The sequence below is a fragment of the Elephantulus edwardii genome, unplaced genomic scaffold, assembly GCF_000299155.1.
Source record: "Elephantulus edwardii isolate Elephantulus edwardi_28Jun2011 unplaced genomic scaffold, EleEdw1.0 scaffold00130, whole genome shotgun sequence".
NCBI classification, from domain to species: Eukaryota; Metazoa; Chordata; class Mammalia; order Macroscelidea; family Macroscelididae; genus Elephantulus; species Elephantulus edwardii.
The window spans coordinates 504,140-522,118 of record NW_006399880.1 but is presented as its reverse complement, the minus strand read 5'-3'; positions in this window follow the sequence as shown (position 1 = coordinate 522,118).

Genomic DNA, 17,979 nt, shown 5'->3' with positions numbered 1-17,979 from the left:
GTTAATGTTGCAGTGGAGCACTGTTAGGCTGTGTTGACTTTTCTTTTCTCCAATGTAGAAGAAAAAGAAGTACACATATATTTTTTCCTTAGTATTGGTAATTGTGTGTCAAATTTTACTTTCTTTTTCATATGATGCACCAGTGTTAAAATTTTGTTTGTGCTTTATTTGAGGGCTAATTTCTATTTTTAATTTGGTTAAATATATTTTTAGGAACTCTAGATATCCTTAATAAATCTCCTAATCAGTGGCGTGATCAGTAGGAAGTTGTATTGCCAACCCAAAGGTGGATGGTTTGAATCTATCAGCTGTGCTGGCGGGAAAGATGGCAATCTCTCCCAAGTGATTTACAGCCTATGAGAACCTACTGGAGGGTCGGTTATGAGTTATTCCTGACTTGATAATAATGGGATAGAGTGAGTGTTATCCTTAAATTGGATCATCTGTTTTGTTAATATTGCTTATATTACAACAGTTTAGATTTTGTTCTTTCATTGTGATTATATTTTTTTTATGTTAACTTGTCTTGCTGTAGTGTGTATCTGATTTCTTTTATTTATAAATTATTTATCAATGTTATAACAATGTTATCTTGGCTTTTAATTTACGTCCTTAGTTCTAAGTGAGCCATTTCATTTTATTCTCTTGCTTCATGGTGTGGCATCTGATTTTGTTTTATTAAATATTTCATGAAACTTTAAAGTAGCACTATTGGAGAATTCCCACATCTTAATAGATATTTTTTCCCCTTCAAACAAAGTTATTCAATGTCTTTTACATACCATATGTCATTCTTTTGATATTTTTTCCCTGTAACATGTTTGCACATTTAGCATGCTCTTCTTTTTATTGTTTATATTTTCCCTATGATTAATAGGAGAAATTCTACTAAGTTGTCTACCTTTATGTATATGAAATTTTCCTTGATCTTTTAGAATCTATTTTTCTTATTTGAATAATATTGTCTCTAGTATACTAAATTGAGTGGGTTTAGGTATGAGAGAAGATTGGGAAATAAATACAGATAGAGTATTTAAATATAAAAGTAAAAAATAAATAATAACTTTAACAGCATTGTTGTTATGTGCCATCAAGTTACCTGTGACTCATAGTGACCTAATGTACAATAGCTTTGAAGCCTGCCCTATCCTGAGTCAATCTCACTGACTCCGATACACCTACCCCCATAGCCCTAGTTACTGTACCAATCCATCTCATCAGGGTCTTCTTCTCTTGAGCTGTCTCTCCACCTTTCTGAGTATGATGTCCTTCTCCAAGTATTGGTCCCTTCTGGCCACATGCCCAAAATATGTGAGACAGAGCTTTCAATCCTAGCCTGCAAGGATGTGGTTTCACCCTCTGCAAGACAGACTTATTTGTTTTCTTGGATGTCCATGGTATGTGTAAGACTCTTCTCCAGCACCACAACTCAAAGGCATCAACTGTTCTTCTGTCATCCTTAGTCATTGTCCAGCTTTCTGATGCATAGGGTGCAATTGGAAAGACCATGGCCTGGGTCAGGGGCACATTAGTCTCTACACTGACATCGTAGCTTCTCAGTACTCTGGAAAGGTCCCTGGCAGCAGATTTTCCCATGTAATTTATCTTTTGATTTCCTGACTGGTGGTGACAAAAATATTGATTGTGGAGCCAAGGAAACTGTAACTGTTATCAATCTCGATCTCTTCTCCATCCATCCTGGTGCTGCCAATTGGCCCAGTGGTGAGAATGTTTGTCTTTTTTTTTTATGTTGAGCTTCAATATATTTTGGAGACTACAGTCCTTCACCTTCTGCAGCAAGCACTTCAGGTCCTCCTGACAAACACTTGAAGAATGTATAATGTATAATGGAAATCCCAGAACACTTATTTGTGTTTATGTAAAACCTATAGTTTAACTAGGAAGCAGTTGTCAGAACAGAGCAAGGAAACACTGAATGGCTCAAAAGCAGAAAAAAAAGTATGTCAGGAATGCATCCTACCTTTTGAATCTATATGAAGAACAAATATCATTTGGGAGGCTGGACTTTATGTGGTAGAATGTGGCATCAAGATTGAAAGAAGACTTATCAACAGCCTGCACTGTGTAGAGGACACAACCCTACTTGCTGAAACCGAGAACCTGAAATGTTTGCTGCAGAAGGTCAAGGAATGCAGCCTTCAATATGAATTGAAGCTCAATATAAAGAATACAAAGATTCTCACCACTAGGCTATTTTACAGCAGCATGATAGATGGAGAAAAGACTGGATTTGTTAATAGCTTCAGCTTGCTTGGCTCCACAACAGTCGTTGTACCAGTAGCCAGGAAATCAAAAGATTAATTGCACTGGGAAAATCTGCTGTGAGGAACTTCTCGAGAGTACTGAGAAGCAATGATATTAGTCTAATGACTAGGGTGTATCTGATCCAGGCCATGGTCTTCACAATTACTTGCTATACATCAGAAAGCTGGAAAATGACTAGGGATGATAGAAGGAGAATTGATGCCTTTGAGTTGTGTTATTGGAGAAGAGTATTGAACATACCATGGACCACCAAGAGAACAAATAGATCTGTCCTTGAGAGGGTAAAACCAAACTGCTCGTTGGAGGCAAGGACTTTGACAATTTGTCTGAAATACTTTAGGCATGTGGACAGGAGGGAGCAGTCTTTGGAGAAGGTAATCATGCTTTTAAAGGTGGAGGGACAGCACAGGAGAGGAAGACCCTGGATGAGATGGATTGACACAGTAAGTGAAATAATGGAGGTAAGTATGTTAGAGACAGTGAGATTGGCTCAGCATAGAACATAGTTCAGAGCTATTGCACATAGGGTTGCTATGAATAACAAGCAAAAGTATGACACACAACAGTAACAACAACAACATTTACAGAATAGAATCCCTGTCCAGTTTTGTATAGTACTTTATTACACAATAGGAGCTAATAAAAATCTATAGAATTAATGGACCCAAAATGAATGTTTATTTAGGTGAGATGTGGAGAAACAATGCTTATCAGAGAGAGAGAGAGAGAAATAGAAAGACAATAGTCCTAGTGCCTATAAAATATTTCAGCCCTCTTTGCTTGGAAGGATACTTGCATAGAAACTTATAACAGCCCACCCAGAGCATGGATATGCAAAAATAACAAAGCTAAACTTACTTCATGGTCAAGGCTAAGAAATGATGAGCACAAGGAACTTCACTGATTCTTGGAACAGGAAGAGTCAACCAGGAAGCACTGAAAAGGCTCTTAGAACCCAAAGTTGGAAGGTAAAGTTATATTTCAGGGTTTTACCCCATCCTCTTGTGATGAATTTTTGCCTATGTTACCTAGCAAAGGAAGTGAAAAATCATTTATAACTATCCCTCAAGGGAAGGGCATAAGTACCTGGAGACTTAGAAAGGCTTGAACCATCATAATGAATTTTATTCTGGAAAAGTTAGGCTGGGAACTTTTTTCTTTTCTTATTAGAAGGCTGTCATGTATCTAGCTTTTGGCAAAATGTGGTCGAAATTTTTCCAAAATAAGGATCTTCACAGGCATCTCATTTACAGAATTAAGTAATGGAACATCATTCTTTGTAATTATGTGACCAAGAGCTGTAAGGAAGCAGGCATAATTAATAAAAAAACACAGGCTGATATAAGTATTTCCTTATATTATACTTAAGAAAATATAATAGAGGCCTCATTGTATTTTAAGAACATATAATATATTCCTTACGTTGTACTTTTTATTTTTAAAAAATTTTTTTATATTGTACTTTAAAAAAAGTAAGTTACATGCAATTAATTTGAGTCTTAGCACATAATTAATGTTAAATAAGTGGTATTATTTTTACTGTAAAGAGATCTGACTACTTCAACTATGAATATTTGTCAATATAGAGAACAATAGAAAGCTTTGGGAGTAAAGGAGATGATCAACGCCTTGAAGTAAATGAGGAAAGTTGACTTAGACTTCTCTAATCAGTATAATTTTTAATAAGGTGATATATTTTGAGTAGAGCTGTGAAAAACCTCCAAGATTCTTTGCAGGAGAAAGATAGGGAAGTCTCTTCCCAATGAGATTTACAGCTTCTGAAATCTATTGGAGCGCCACTCTATGTTGGATCTGACTTGAGTGTAATATTGGATTTTTTTTTTTACTTCTGGAGTAGGACTTAGAGAAATATATATATCAATGGATTTTCTTGAGAGTCGAAAGGGTATAACAGTACAAAGTTTCAACAAATAGGAATTAAATCTCTGATTAAATATTATGACATTAAGTGTGCATTAAAGTATTCATGCTCTGAGTTTATTACAGGAAGAAAAGAAACACTAAACATGGCATTCGTGACAGTGGAGATTTTTGTTGTTGGAATGAGACCAAATTCGTATAATAAACAAGTAAGTTAATGTTAGTTAACATTAGATAAGTAATTATACAAGAAAAACTTAAAATCTGATTATTGAATAAAGAACAAGAAATCTAATATAGACCAAAGTAGTGTTCAATATAGTGTAGGAAGAAGGCAGACAGTAGATGAGGTTGGGTTCATGGATGGCAGCATAATTCATCCTATTACTGATCAGGTTCAGTCTTTGTTAGATTATCTGAGTTGTGTTTTTGCTTTTTAGGTCAAACATTCCTGATTCTCACTGTCATTCTTCATTTGATGTTGTCTCAATTTCTTCCTAATTGGATATCTAGTGACCTCATCATAGGAAGTTAATGATGGAAGTAAACACTTTAAAATTTTTGAGATTTGTAACACTAGTCGCAGCAGTTAAGAAATCAAAAGGATGACTTATTACAACGGGCAAGGTACAAAAGAGCAGGAATGACACTTTAAGCAGGAATGAAGGCCTGTCTTGCACATTATCGATGTCTGTGTGCATTTGAAAGTTGGCCGACGAATAGGAGAATTAATACCTTTGAATTGCAATATTGGTGAAGAATATCAAATGGTATGGACTGCTAAAAGAGCAAGCAAATCTATTTTGGATGAAGTGCAACAAGAATGCTCCTTACAAGCAAGGATGAAGAGGCTTTATTTCACTCATTTAGGACATGCTATTAGAAGAGGCCAAACACTGGAGAAGGAGATCAGGCTGAGGAAAGTTGAGCATCATTAAAAAAGAGGAAAATCCTAAAAGATAAATTAGTACAGTGGCTGCAACAATGGACATAAGCACATCAGATATTATGAAGTGGTACAGGGTTGGATAGGGCTTTGTTCTTCTGTATGAAGAATTGTTACACTGAGTTGGAGTTATTTTATGGCCCTTAACAGCAACAACATTAAAGCCAGAGCTGCTATATATATATAGTGTCGCTATGGGTTGCGGGCAACTCAATAGCACATAACAACAACATAACACTAGGGCTTTCTTTCTTCTTTTTAGAAAAGAAATTCTTTGTAAGACTCCATTTATAGGTTGTTTTAAGAGGGGAGATCAGAAAAGTCAGGCGTCTGGTAACTCAATCTCTAGTCATCAACATGGGTTTTCCTATGAATTCTCTTGTTCTATCAGTCTGAGGTAAACAGTTTCAAGGGTTCATTTTTGTTCTTCCATAGCTCCAGAAAATCTATTGTTGTTATAGAACTGACCAATAGCTGCCTATGCATACAGCATATTGTTCAGATAGTAAATTGCATGAGAGGAGACTGCCCATCTTCCATCTGCAGAGCAGCTGGTGGATTCGAGCTGCATGCATTTGGGTTGTCAGTGCAACTCCTTACCATGTGGATCATAATAGATTATGGCTAACAAAAAGAAGAATAGGAATCCCAGAACACTTAATTTTTTCATATGATACCTATACCTAAACCAAAGGGTAGTTATGCAAACAGAGCAAAGGAACATTACATGGTTTAAAATAATGCAAGGTGTGTGTCAGGCTGTGTCCTTTCTCTCTACTTATACAATCTGTATGCTGAACAAATTATTCAAGAAGCTGGAGTCATCAACAACTGTATTATGCAAATGACAAAACTTTGCTTGTTGAAAGTGAGGAGGTCTTGAAGCATCTGTTGCAGAAGATCAAGGACTATAACCTTCAGTATAGATTTTATCTCAACATCAAGAAAACAACAACAATTCTCACCTCTGAAACAATAGGCAACAGCATGATAGATGGAGAAATAATTGTTAATGATTTCATCCTACTTGAGTCCACAATCTACACTGTTGTTACCAGCAATCAAGAAACCAACAGATACATCACATTGGGAAAAATCTGCTGTTAGGGACATTTCAAGAATGAGGGATGATGTCTAAGATGCACTTAATCCAAGCAATGGTATTCTTAATAGCTTGCTATGTATCTGAAATCTGACAATAACTAAATGTTTCAGAAAAAGCGTTGATGCCCTGTGTATTGGAGAAGAGTATTGATTGAATATTCCATGAACTGCCAAAAGAATAAACAAGTCCTGGAGAAAGCAAACCACAATGCTCCTTGAAGTCAAGAATTGTGCAATTCTGTCTCACATTCTTTGGAGAGGTCAGTTCTTGTAGAAGGACATCATATTTGGAAATGTGGAAGGTCAACATCAACAACCAATAATCTGAGAAATATAAGTTTCTGCATTATCAATTTTGGTTATCACTTGTTCAGTTTCTGGCTTACAGCAATAATCTACTATGGTTTTCTGTATCATTTTGATTTGGCAAAGTAATTTGTCTTTGTAGCCAGATGCATTCAGCTGTCATCTGATGTGAGAATCACCTGGATACTTCTTCATCCTCATGTTTTAAGCCTGAACTGAGATGGCTGAAGAATCGAGGATAGGCATTTATAGAATTCTTTTTACGTGGCTTCTCCGTATGACAAGCTTTGGCTTTTTTCATAGTAAATGTATCTCTTCTTACATGGTTGCTGACTCCTTCCACGGTGAGCATCAAAGAGACCCTAATAGAGTTTGCAAGATTTCTTATGGCCTGACCTTGAAATCATGCAACCTTTACTTTCATCATTTCCATTTGTCAGAGCAACACTAGACCAGCCTATAATGAAACGGGTGGAGAAATTTATTTCTTTTTTCAATGGGGATAATGACTTGTATGTACATGAAGGAAAAGAAATGATGTCAGTGACTTTGAGACAAGCTACAATAAGTACTATTACATTTAGAGAAGGCCAAGTCTTACTGCCATGATTCAAAGAGTAGGTTCTTCTTTTGTCATATTTACTCATTGTTCAAGTTTCAGATGTGTAGGAAACAATTGAAAATACCATGGCTTGGATCAAGTGTACCTTATTCGAAAGAGGCCATGGCATCAGCTAAATCATTGCTGATTTCAGATGGGATATTGGTTGAGAGCAGAGAACTCCAAAAAGATGTTTACTTGTGTCTTATCGACTATGTAAAGATATTTGACTAAGTGGATTGTAACAAATTATGACTTCTATTGAGAAGAATGAAAATCCCAGAACACTTAATGTGCTTATGTGAAAACTATTCACAGACCAAGAAGCTGGGGTCTGAATAGGACAAAGGAACACATTGTGTTTTAAAAGCAGGAAAGGTGTTGTTAGGATTGTACCCTCCCCACCCCCCCAACAACTATTCAGTCTGGGTATAGCACTATTTAGTTAGTTATGAATTGTATCTTAACTTCAAGATAGCAATGACCCTCACTACAGGACTAACAGTCAATATTATGATAGAGAAAGGATTGAAGGTGTCAATTACTTCATCTTGCTTGGATCGATAATCAACATCCTAAATACCAGCAGTCAGGAAATCAGAAGACATATTGCAATGGTCAAGTCCACTGCTGAGGAATGATTAAGTAAGTTTGAAGACTAAAGTGCATCTAATTCAAGCCGTTGTCTTCTCAATCACCTGCTATGCATTAGAGAGCTAGACAATGAATAAGGATGAAATACAAGAATTCATGTCTTTGAACTGTGGTGTTGGGGAAGAATGTTGAATATCCTATGGACTTCCAAAAGAAAAAACAGATATGCCTTGCAAAAAATGCAGCCAGTGTGCTCCTTGGAAACATGTTGTTGTTTTTATGTGGCAATAAGTCCCTTGTGGCTCATAGTGACCCTCTGTACTCTAGCTTTGAATTCTGCTCTATCCTCAGCCAATCTCTGACACTGTTACCTCTATCATAGATTGTCAAATTTTGTCCTTCATACTTTGGACATGTAACTAACTGAGGCTATTCCTTGGAAAGGGACATCACGCTTGGAAAGGTGGAGGTCAGTGAAGGAGAGAAAGGCCCTCAATGAGATGGATTGACATGGTGACTTCAGCAACGGGTTATGGGGAATCAAAGATGATGAGGATGGCACAGGAGGAGGAAAGAGGTCAGCTGTTCGTTGTGTCTACTTCATGACAAAAACCACAGTTAGGATAGTCACTTGCTACATCTGAGAGCTGCACAATGAATAAGGATGACAGAAGAAGAATTGATGCCCTTGAATTGTGGTGTTGGAGAAGATTGCTGGAGATCCCATGGACTACCAAAAGAACACACAGATATGTCTTGAAGAAGGTGAACCCAGAGTGCTCTTTGGAGGTCAAGATGATAAAGCTTCAATTCATGTATTTCAGGTATGTTGCTAGGAGAGGTTATTCCTTGGAGAGGGACATCATGCTTGGGAAGGTGGAGGGGTAGCAAAAGAGAGGAAGAACCTTGACTGGGTGAGTTGACACAGTGACTGTGGCAATGGATGTGAATGTGTGAGAGATTATAAGGATGGCATGGAATAGGACAGTGTTAGATCAGTTGTTCATAAGGTCACTATGAGTTATACTCAACACATCAACATAATTAGGATAGTGAGCAGAATCCTTGATAGGAGGCACTACATTTTGGTTACTGATTAATCCTGGTGGCATAGTGCCCAAGGAGTTGTGCTTTCAACCTAAAGGCAAGTAGTTTGAATTCATCAGTTATTGTGAGGGGGAAAGATATGTAATCTCTTCACATGCAGTTTACAAACTTATTAAAAGGTTAACTATACCTAGATCAAGTTTTTGTTTGTTTTTCCCCTTTTTTATAATTATTAATTTTAATGAAAATTTACAGAGACTTTGGATTTCCATTCATTCATTGTTGCACTTTTCTCCCTGCTCATGCCTCCCTCCCCAGTTCGCTCTTCTCTTTGAAAAGTAAAAGAAAAATTCTTTCATTGTTATACAATCCCTATCCCCAAGTCCACTCCACTATGCAGTCTTTGTTCTGGACTCCTGTCATAACAATAATTCCTAATCATCTATCCCTTTGAAACAGTTCTCTCCCTCATCTTTTTCAATGCAGTATACATAATTTATCCCATCATCTCCTAGATGTCCATGTCAGTCCCATTTTACAACAGTGGCACTATACAGTATTTGTCCTTTTTTGACTGAGATATTTCACTCAGCATAATGTACTCCAGGGTCACCCATTTTGAAATATATTTTATGAATTTCTTGTTTTTAAATGCAATGTAGTATTCCATTGTGTAATTATACAAGATCTTCTCTAGCCTTTCGTTTCTTGACGGGCACTCAGGTTGTTTCCAACTCTTTACTATTGTGAACAAAGCTTCAATAAACATGGGTGTGCATATATCTGCTTGGGTGGTGGTTATGGTTTCTTCGGGGTATATTCCCAGTAGTGGAATTGCTGGGTAAAATGGTATTTCTATTTGCAACTTTTTGAGAAACTGCCATACTGCTTTCCATAGCAGTTGTACCATTTTACACTCCCATAAGCCGTGAATAAGAGTTCCAGTTTCTCCACAACCTCGTCTCTTGTCTGCTGCTCTGTTAAATCTTGCTGTTCTTTCTTACTGGGGTGAGGTGACATCTCAGAGTTGTTTTGATTTGCATCTCTCTTAAAGCTAGGGATTTTGAACATTCCTTCATGTGTTTGTTTGCCATCTGAATGTCTTCTTTGGTGAAGAGTCTGTTCATATCCTGTGCCCATTTTTCAATTGGATTGTTGTTTGTTTTATGTAATACCTAGTGAACTTTGACAAATGTCGATAGTTGTAGAGGGTCTTTAAGCCTTTTGTTCATAGGGTCGCTATGAGTCTGTTCTCCACCGAAAGGCAATCAACAACAACAACAGACGTACAGTAGGTTCCCAGTAGGTGTTTATGGGCGAACAAAAGAAGTTTTTTTAAAAATCTTTCATTTTCTAGGTTCATTCATCCTTTCTGTAAAACAAGAGGATTAATTAGCCTCTCTAAATGCTCTCTCCCAAAAAGTTATGTTGTTAGGTGCTGTCAAGTCTAGTACAACCCAGCTACCCTGTGAACAACAGATCTGAACCCTGTCCTATCCTGTGCAATCCTCATAATTTCTGATGCACTCGAGCCCTTTTCTGCAGTCACTGTGTCAGTCCTCTGCTGAGGGACTTCCTGAGTGTTGCAAACATCCATTTTTCCACGAATGATGTCCCTCACCAAGAAATAGTCTCTCCTAGCAACATGCATGAAGGGTGTTGATGGATCCAAGTAAAATGAAGTTATTGATTATTTCGATCTTTTCTCCAACTATCATGATGTTGCCTATTGGTCCAGTGGTGACAATTTTTGTTTTCTTGATGTTGAGATGCATTTTGTATAGAAGCCTGCAGAGTTTGACTTTCTGCAGGAAGTGGTTTAAGTTCTTCACACTTTCAGCAAGCAAATTGTGTCATTTGCATAATGTATGCTATTGATGAGTCTTCCTCTAATCCTGAGGCCGCATTCTTCTTCATAGTGTCCAGTTTCTAGAATCATCTACTCAGCATACAAACTGAATAGATATAAAGAGAGAATACAACCCTGACACACTCCTTTCTTAATTTTTACTCATGTGGTGTTCCCTTGCTCTATTTGCACAACAGCCTCTTGGTCTAGGTATAGGTTTTACATGAGCACAATTAAGTATACTAGAATTCCTATTCTCAATGGTAGCTATAATTTGTTATCATCCACAAAGTCAAATGCCTTTGCATATTCAATACAGCATAAAGAGACATTGTTTTCTGGTATTCTTTACTTTCAGCCAGAATCCATCTGGCATCAACAATGATATCCCTCATGCCCCAACCTCTTCTAAATTCAGCTTGAACTTCTGGCAGTTTCATGTTGATGTACTTTTCTAACTACTTTTTAATTATATTAATCAGTGTTTTGATTGCGTGAGATATTAATGATATTGATAATTTCATATTGAACAACATTTCAACATCATTCAAGGAGCATATCTGTGTAGGCTTCAGCTGGATCTGGTAACATGATATGTATATGCCTGATTGACTGTTAAAGGTATTACTCTAATCTGTAAGTCTAATCTGTTGTATTGGGAGAATTAATTGTTCTAATTACTATAACACTTGTCAGTTTGCTGTACTGAGGTAACGTGTGTGTTGCTGTGATTGTGAAAGCTATACCACTACTTGTGTCAAAAGCCACAGGTGTCACTCAGGTGGAAAGGTTTTAGTGTAACTTTGAGGTTAAAACAGATTAGAGAGCAGCTTTGGCTACCGACTTCCAGAAATATAACTTATTATAAAACTAAGATCTAACTTTGGCCCTATAGCTTAAATCCTGGCTGTACCAGTTAACAGCTGTATGATCTTTGGAAAGTTACTTCTATTATTTCGGGTATCTAATTCCTCCTCTGCAACGTGAGGACTGTAATGACTTTCATTCATATCATTAGATGTATGTTGTTGATAAGTGACATTGAGCAAGGTACAGTGCATAACAACCCTGAAATCAATGGATCTGAACCTTACCTATTCTGTGCCATCCTTATGATCTCCAATATGCTCAAGCTCACTAGTACAGCCACTGCGTCAATTCACTTTCTTGGAGTTCTTCTCATCCTTCCCTGACACCTGATTTTCCTAGTAGGATGTCTTTTTCTAAGAAATGATTCCTTCTAATAGCATGCCCAAAGTATGCAAGATGAAATTTCACTTTTCTTACCTTCAAGGAACACCCTGACTACACCTTTTCCAAGACATTGTTTGTCCTTTTAACAAGCCATGGGATAGTCAGTAGTCTTCTCCAACACTGCAACTCAAACACATTGATTCTTCTGTCATCCTTATTCCTTGGCCAACTTTCAAATGCAGAGGAAGTGTTTGAAAAGATTATGGTTTGGATGAGGTCCACTTTAGTCTTCATGCTGACATCTTTGCTCTTCAGCACTTTGGAATGGTCCCTGACAGATGAAGTAGTTGAAGACTTTCCCAGTGTAATATGTCATTTGATTTTCCGGGTGCTGGTGGGAAGGGTCTTGATTGTATATCCAAGCAAGAAACAGTCATTGATAATTTCTATCTCTTTTCCATCTATCATATCTTTCACCATTAGACACATGGTGAGGGTTAAATGAAGTAGTATTTAATGATTAGAGCTGTACTTGGCACAGAAGATACATAAGTCATTAACTGTTACTTGCTGCCATCACCACCGCCGCCGCCACCACCGCCGCCACCATTACCTACTTGTGTGACTCAGTCACTTAGTCACCTTCTAGGACATTAATTGTGTGGGGATATTACACCTGGAAAATAGAGGTAAAGAGTATAAACACAGCTATTCAAAGATAGCAAATGAATCATCAAGCTCATTTAAAGGCTGAGAAGCACATGGCAAGCCATGAGAATTGGCTCTAATTGTCTTAAAATTCTAGTCATAAACCCTTGTATTGTTGAATTGACCCCCTTTTATGGAGGGAATTGTGCATTTGGCCTTGAGCCTATGAATACATGAACACCTGGCCAAAGAGGGAGTCAGAAATTTTGGTGATTTACTGAGTTGAACTTTGGGAACATGTACATCTACACTTCACACTTTGGGGCTGGAAGTCACCATAGTCTGCAGGTGTTTGTGCAGGATATAGAAACGCTGGTCACAGATGAGCTTTGCTGCCCCTCTAAAGTCACATGACGAGTTGATACAACAGTTGTAACTTGACTTTGCAAACTTCGAATTGCTTTATTCCAAGTTTATACTGTTGGAGCCAATAGTTTTGGGCTGATTCCTTTCCCAATTTTGTGGACTAACCCCACCTGACATGAACAGCTTTTTGGTCAATAGACATGAAAAGCTAGGACTAAGGAGTCTCTTTCTGGCTTTAATATGACAAGCATTGGATAAATATCTTTCTACTTCTATGCCTCGTTTTGCCCAGATGTTCAGTGATGGTGTGGGACAAAATAAAATCAAGCTTGACTGCCTTAGTAAGTTAAAGTATTAAGGTGAGGTTGAAGGTGGCTCTGCGTAGAATATAGAATAGGATCAGTTCGATTCTGATAAAGTCTAATCTCTTGGGTGGCACATGTGCCCGACAAACTGCTAAGTGTTTTAGAGATATTAGTTTACTTCATTCTCAAAGTCAGCTTTTTGGGTAGATGTCAGAGACAGTGTGATTGGCACAGTACAGAGCGGAGTTTAGGGCTGTTGTACATAGGGTCGCTATGAGTCGCAGGCGACTCGACGGCACATAACAAACAACAACAACAACATCATACAATTGAGCACATTTGAATGATAGGCATAATAACAGGTCTTCCTTGCATGTTTGTGGATAATATCCTGTCACTGACTCTATTGTATTTCAGGATAGAATTTGAAATTGACTTTTTTAAAATTATGAATGCAGCACCATTCTTCTTATGTTTTTCTTTCCCAGCATCATATACCATATGATTATCTGATTCAAAGGGGTCAAAGCTAGTCCATCTTATCTTACTAATACTTAGTATGTCAATGTTCATGCGTTTCATTTATTTCTTTACAATTTCCAGTTTCCACATTTAAGATATTTACATTCCATTTTCCAATTATTAAACTATGTTTGTCATTTCCCCCACCCCCCATCTCTAGTGACTTCTAATATGGGCTCTCCCACTATAATACTACAACTATCCGAACTGACCTATAATAGGTAAACTCCATACTATTCTATCTGTATGCTGAGAAAACTATTAGCAGTATGAGGATCAGAGGGACAGACACATTAACAACCTGAATTATGCAGATGACACAACCTAGCTTGCTGAAAGTGAGGAAGACTTGAAACACTTATTGATCAAGGAATTCAGCCTTCAATATAGATTATATCTCAATGTCAAGAAAGTAAAGATTCTTACCAGTGGACTGATAGGAAACAACATGATAGATGGAGAAAAGATTGAAACTGTCAACAACGTCATCTTACTTGGATCCACAGTTAACACTCTTTGTATCAACAGTCAGGAGATCAGGAGACATATTACACTGAGAAAGTCTGTGGTTAGGGACCTCTGCAAATTATTGAGGAGTAATAAGGTCAGTTTGAGGACTAAGGTGTGTCTGATTCAGGCCATGGTCTTTCTTATCACTTGCTGTGAATCTAAGAGCTGGACAATGAGTAAGGATGACAGAAGAATTTATTCCTTTGAGCTGTGGTGTTGGAGAAGAGCACTGAACATCCCATGGACTGCCAAAAGAACGAACAAATATGTCTTGTAGAGGCTGCAGCTGGTGTACTCTTTGGAGGCAAGGATAGTTAATCTTAGCCTCACCTACTTCAGGCATACTACTAGGAGGGGCTATTACTTGGAGAAGGACATGATGCTGGGAAGGGTGGAGGGTCAGAGGAGGAGAGGAAGATCCTCAGCCAGGTGGACTGACATGGTGACTACCACAATGGGCTTTTAATGTGTCAGTAAGTGTGAAGATGCCACAGGATAGGACAGGGTTCACCTCTGTTGTTTATAGGTCTGCTATGAGTCATACTTGACTCATTTGACTCAATGACACCTAACAACAACAACAATCATACAGGTGAAGAAAGGAAGTTTTAGAATGTTAAATAACTTGCTTTAGGTCACATAGCAGGTTGGTGGTTGTGTGATTTCAAAACCCCTTATTTATAAGCATATAAAACAAAGATGAAAGAAACAAAATTAAATAATCTCCCTTGTGATTTACACCATTGGGAAAATTCCAATGGAGCATCAACTATGAGTAAGTTCTGACTCGATGGCGATGAGGTTGAAGGTTTTTTTAAAAAATAAAATGTTGAATAATTTGAATCAGGGTTGCCTGAATTATTTGGGTAGGAGCTATATAATGGCATTTATTCTCTGTAGCCCTTGTTTGATCCCAATATAGTTCTATTCTTCTTTCCTCCATCAAGACAGATGGAGGGGCAGGAACACATGCGATTCTGTCCAATACAGTAGAAATATCAGTGCTGCCTTCTGCTTCTCTAACTGGTCTGGTCTGGGCCACAGCCAGCCTTGCTGCCAGTGACACTTGGCAGACCAGTGTCAGGTTTAGTTCTGTATGTAAAGAATAACTCAAGCTTGATGGGGGCAACATAACAAGGTCAAACAAATGAGCAATGGGATTTGGTACAAATGAAGTTGGGAACATGTTGTGTCACAGGCAGGAGCTGGGCCTCAGGAGTGCTTTGTGGTCTGTGAGAAGCAGAGTCAGGCTGGGCAAAGGAATTCCAGAGAGTTCCTGTAGAAGATAATGTTGTTGCAAGGGGAGAAACAAAAAACAAAACTAGAGTTGATGCTATGCTGGAAGGCTTAGAAAGGGATCTAAAATTCATCCACAAGTCTGCTGCATCTCAGCCAACTGCATGGTCTGAATCACATTATCCACTTTTATTGCTTTCATGCCACCTGACATTATACTTAACATTATACTGTTGAGGTACTAATTTACTTATTTATTGCCTGTCTCTCTGACAAGAATGTAAGCATGTGAGAGCAAGAATCTTTCCAGTTTTGCTCACTGATCATCAGCTCCTGGAATAGTTGGTTCAATATATGTTTGTTAAATCAATGAGCAAAGGCAGAACAATATTTCTCTAGGAGACATTTGACTGACACAAGGCAACTGGTGGTTGCTGTTGCTGCTGCTGCTGTTAAATGCCACTGAGCTGAGTATAACTCAAAGTGACTCAATGAACAGCAGGTTTGAATTGTGTCCTGTCCTGCACCATCCTTCTCATCCATGACACATTTGAGTTTATTGCTGCAGACATTGTATCAGTTTACCTCACTGAAGGTCTTCCTCACCTTCACTGATCCTTCACATTTCCAAGCATGATGTCTCTTTCCAAGGAATAACCTCTCCTAACTTACCCAAATTATGTGAGATGAGGTTTCACCATCTTTTTCTCCAAGGCACATAGTGTTTGCATTTCCTGCAAGACATATTTGTTTGTTTTTTTTGGAAGTCCATGTGATATTCAGCATTGTTCTCCAAAATCACAACTCAAATGTATTGATTCTTAGCCTGTCATTCTTATTTATTGTCCGGCTCTCAGATGCATAACAGGTGATTGGAAAAACTGTGACTTGAATCAAGTACACCTAAGTCTTTAGATGGATATAATTGTTCTTTAGGACTTTGAAGATATTCCTGAAAACAGTTTTCCCAATGCTGTACATGACCCCATCTCCTGACTGCTGCAGGCTGTTGACAAGCAAGATTAAATCATTGATAATTTCAATATTTTCTCCATCTGTCATGATCCTGCCTTTTAGTATGGTGGTGAAGATTTTCTTTTTCTTGATATTGCAGGATAAGCCATATTGAAGGTTGTAGTCCTTGATCCTCTGGAGCAAGTACTATAGATTCTCCTTGCTTTCAGCAAGCAAACTTGTGTCCTCTGCATGAGACATGTTGTTCATGAGTCTTTCTCCAGTCCTGATGGTATACTCTTCTTCATAAAGTCCAATTTCTCAAATGATTTGCGCAGCATACAGATTGATTAGGTATGAAGGGAGGGAGGATACATCCCTGATGCATACCTTTCCCAACTTTAAATCATGCAGTATTCCTCTGGTTTTTTCAGACAACAGCTTCTTTTTCAAGGTATTGACTTCATGTAAGCATGATTAGGTGTTCTAGAATTTCCATTCTCTAGAACATTATTCATAGTTTGTCATGATTCACTTAGTCAAAGGCCTTCACGTAGCCAATAAAACACAAATAAACATCGTTCTCATATTCTCTGGTTTTAGTCAAGGTCTATCTCACATCAGCAAAACTATCCCTGGTGCCACAGACCCCTGTAAACCCAGCTTGAACTTCTGGCAGTTCTCTCTCAATGTACTATTCTGTTTTTGGATAATCTTCAACAGTATTTGGCTTGCATGTTATATTAATAATTTTTTTATTTTTAATAATTTACACATCCTGTTGGATCACCTTTTTTGAATGGGAACAAGTATGGATCTCTCTCTGTTAGTTGGCCAGGTAACTGTCTTCCAAATTTCCTAGCTCAGACTGGTAAATATATCCAGGGCTGCATCTGTTATTTGGAACATGTAATTGGTACCTCATTGATTTCTGGGGCTTTAATATTTGCCAATGCCTTTCATGTAGCTTGAACATCCTCCCTAATCATCACTGGCTCTTTATCATATGCTACTTTCTGAAATATTTCAGTGTCAATCAATTCTTATTTGTACAGTGACTCCATGTATTCCCTCTACCTTCTTTTAATGCTTCCTGTATCATTCAAAATTTTTCCCACAGCATCTCTCAGTATGGTTTAAATTTATTTTCAATTTGTGGCTTAAATTTATTTCCAGTTCAAGAAATTTAGTTTTGTTCTTGTCCTTGACCACTGACAGTGTGCCAGGTTAACTGTCTTCCAAATTTTTTGGCCAGTATTCATTAGTCCTTCCACTGTTTCATGGATTTCTTGAATTATCTCAGGAGGTGTTCTGTCAATTCCTGAAGATTTACTTTTTGTCAGTGTCTTCAGTGCAGCTTGAACTTTGTCCTTCATTATTATCAGTATATTTGCATAAGCTACTTCCCTAAATGATTAAATACAGATCAATTATTTTTTTAAATTTTAATTTTATATTGGATTGCTTGCAAAGTTCATATACAATGTGTTTCACACTATCATTCATTCACATTGTGTTTCATTTAATCATTTCTATTCATTATGCTTTAGAAAATTAATTACCGAATAATCCAATAGAAAGATGGGCACAGGATATGAACAGGCACTTCACCGAAGACGACATTCAGATG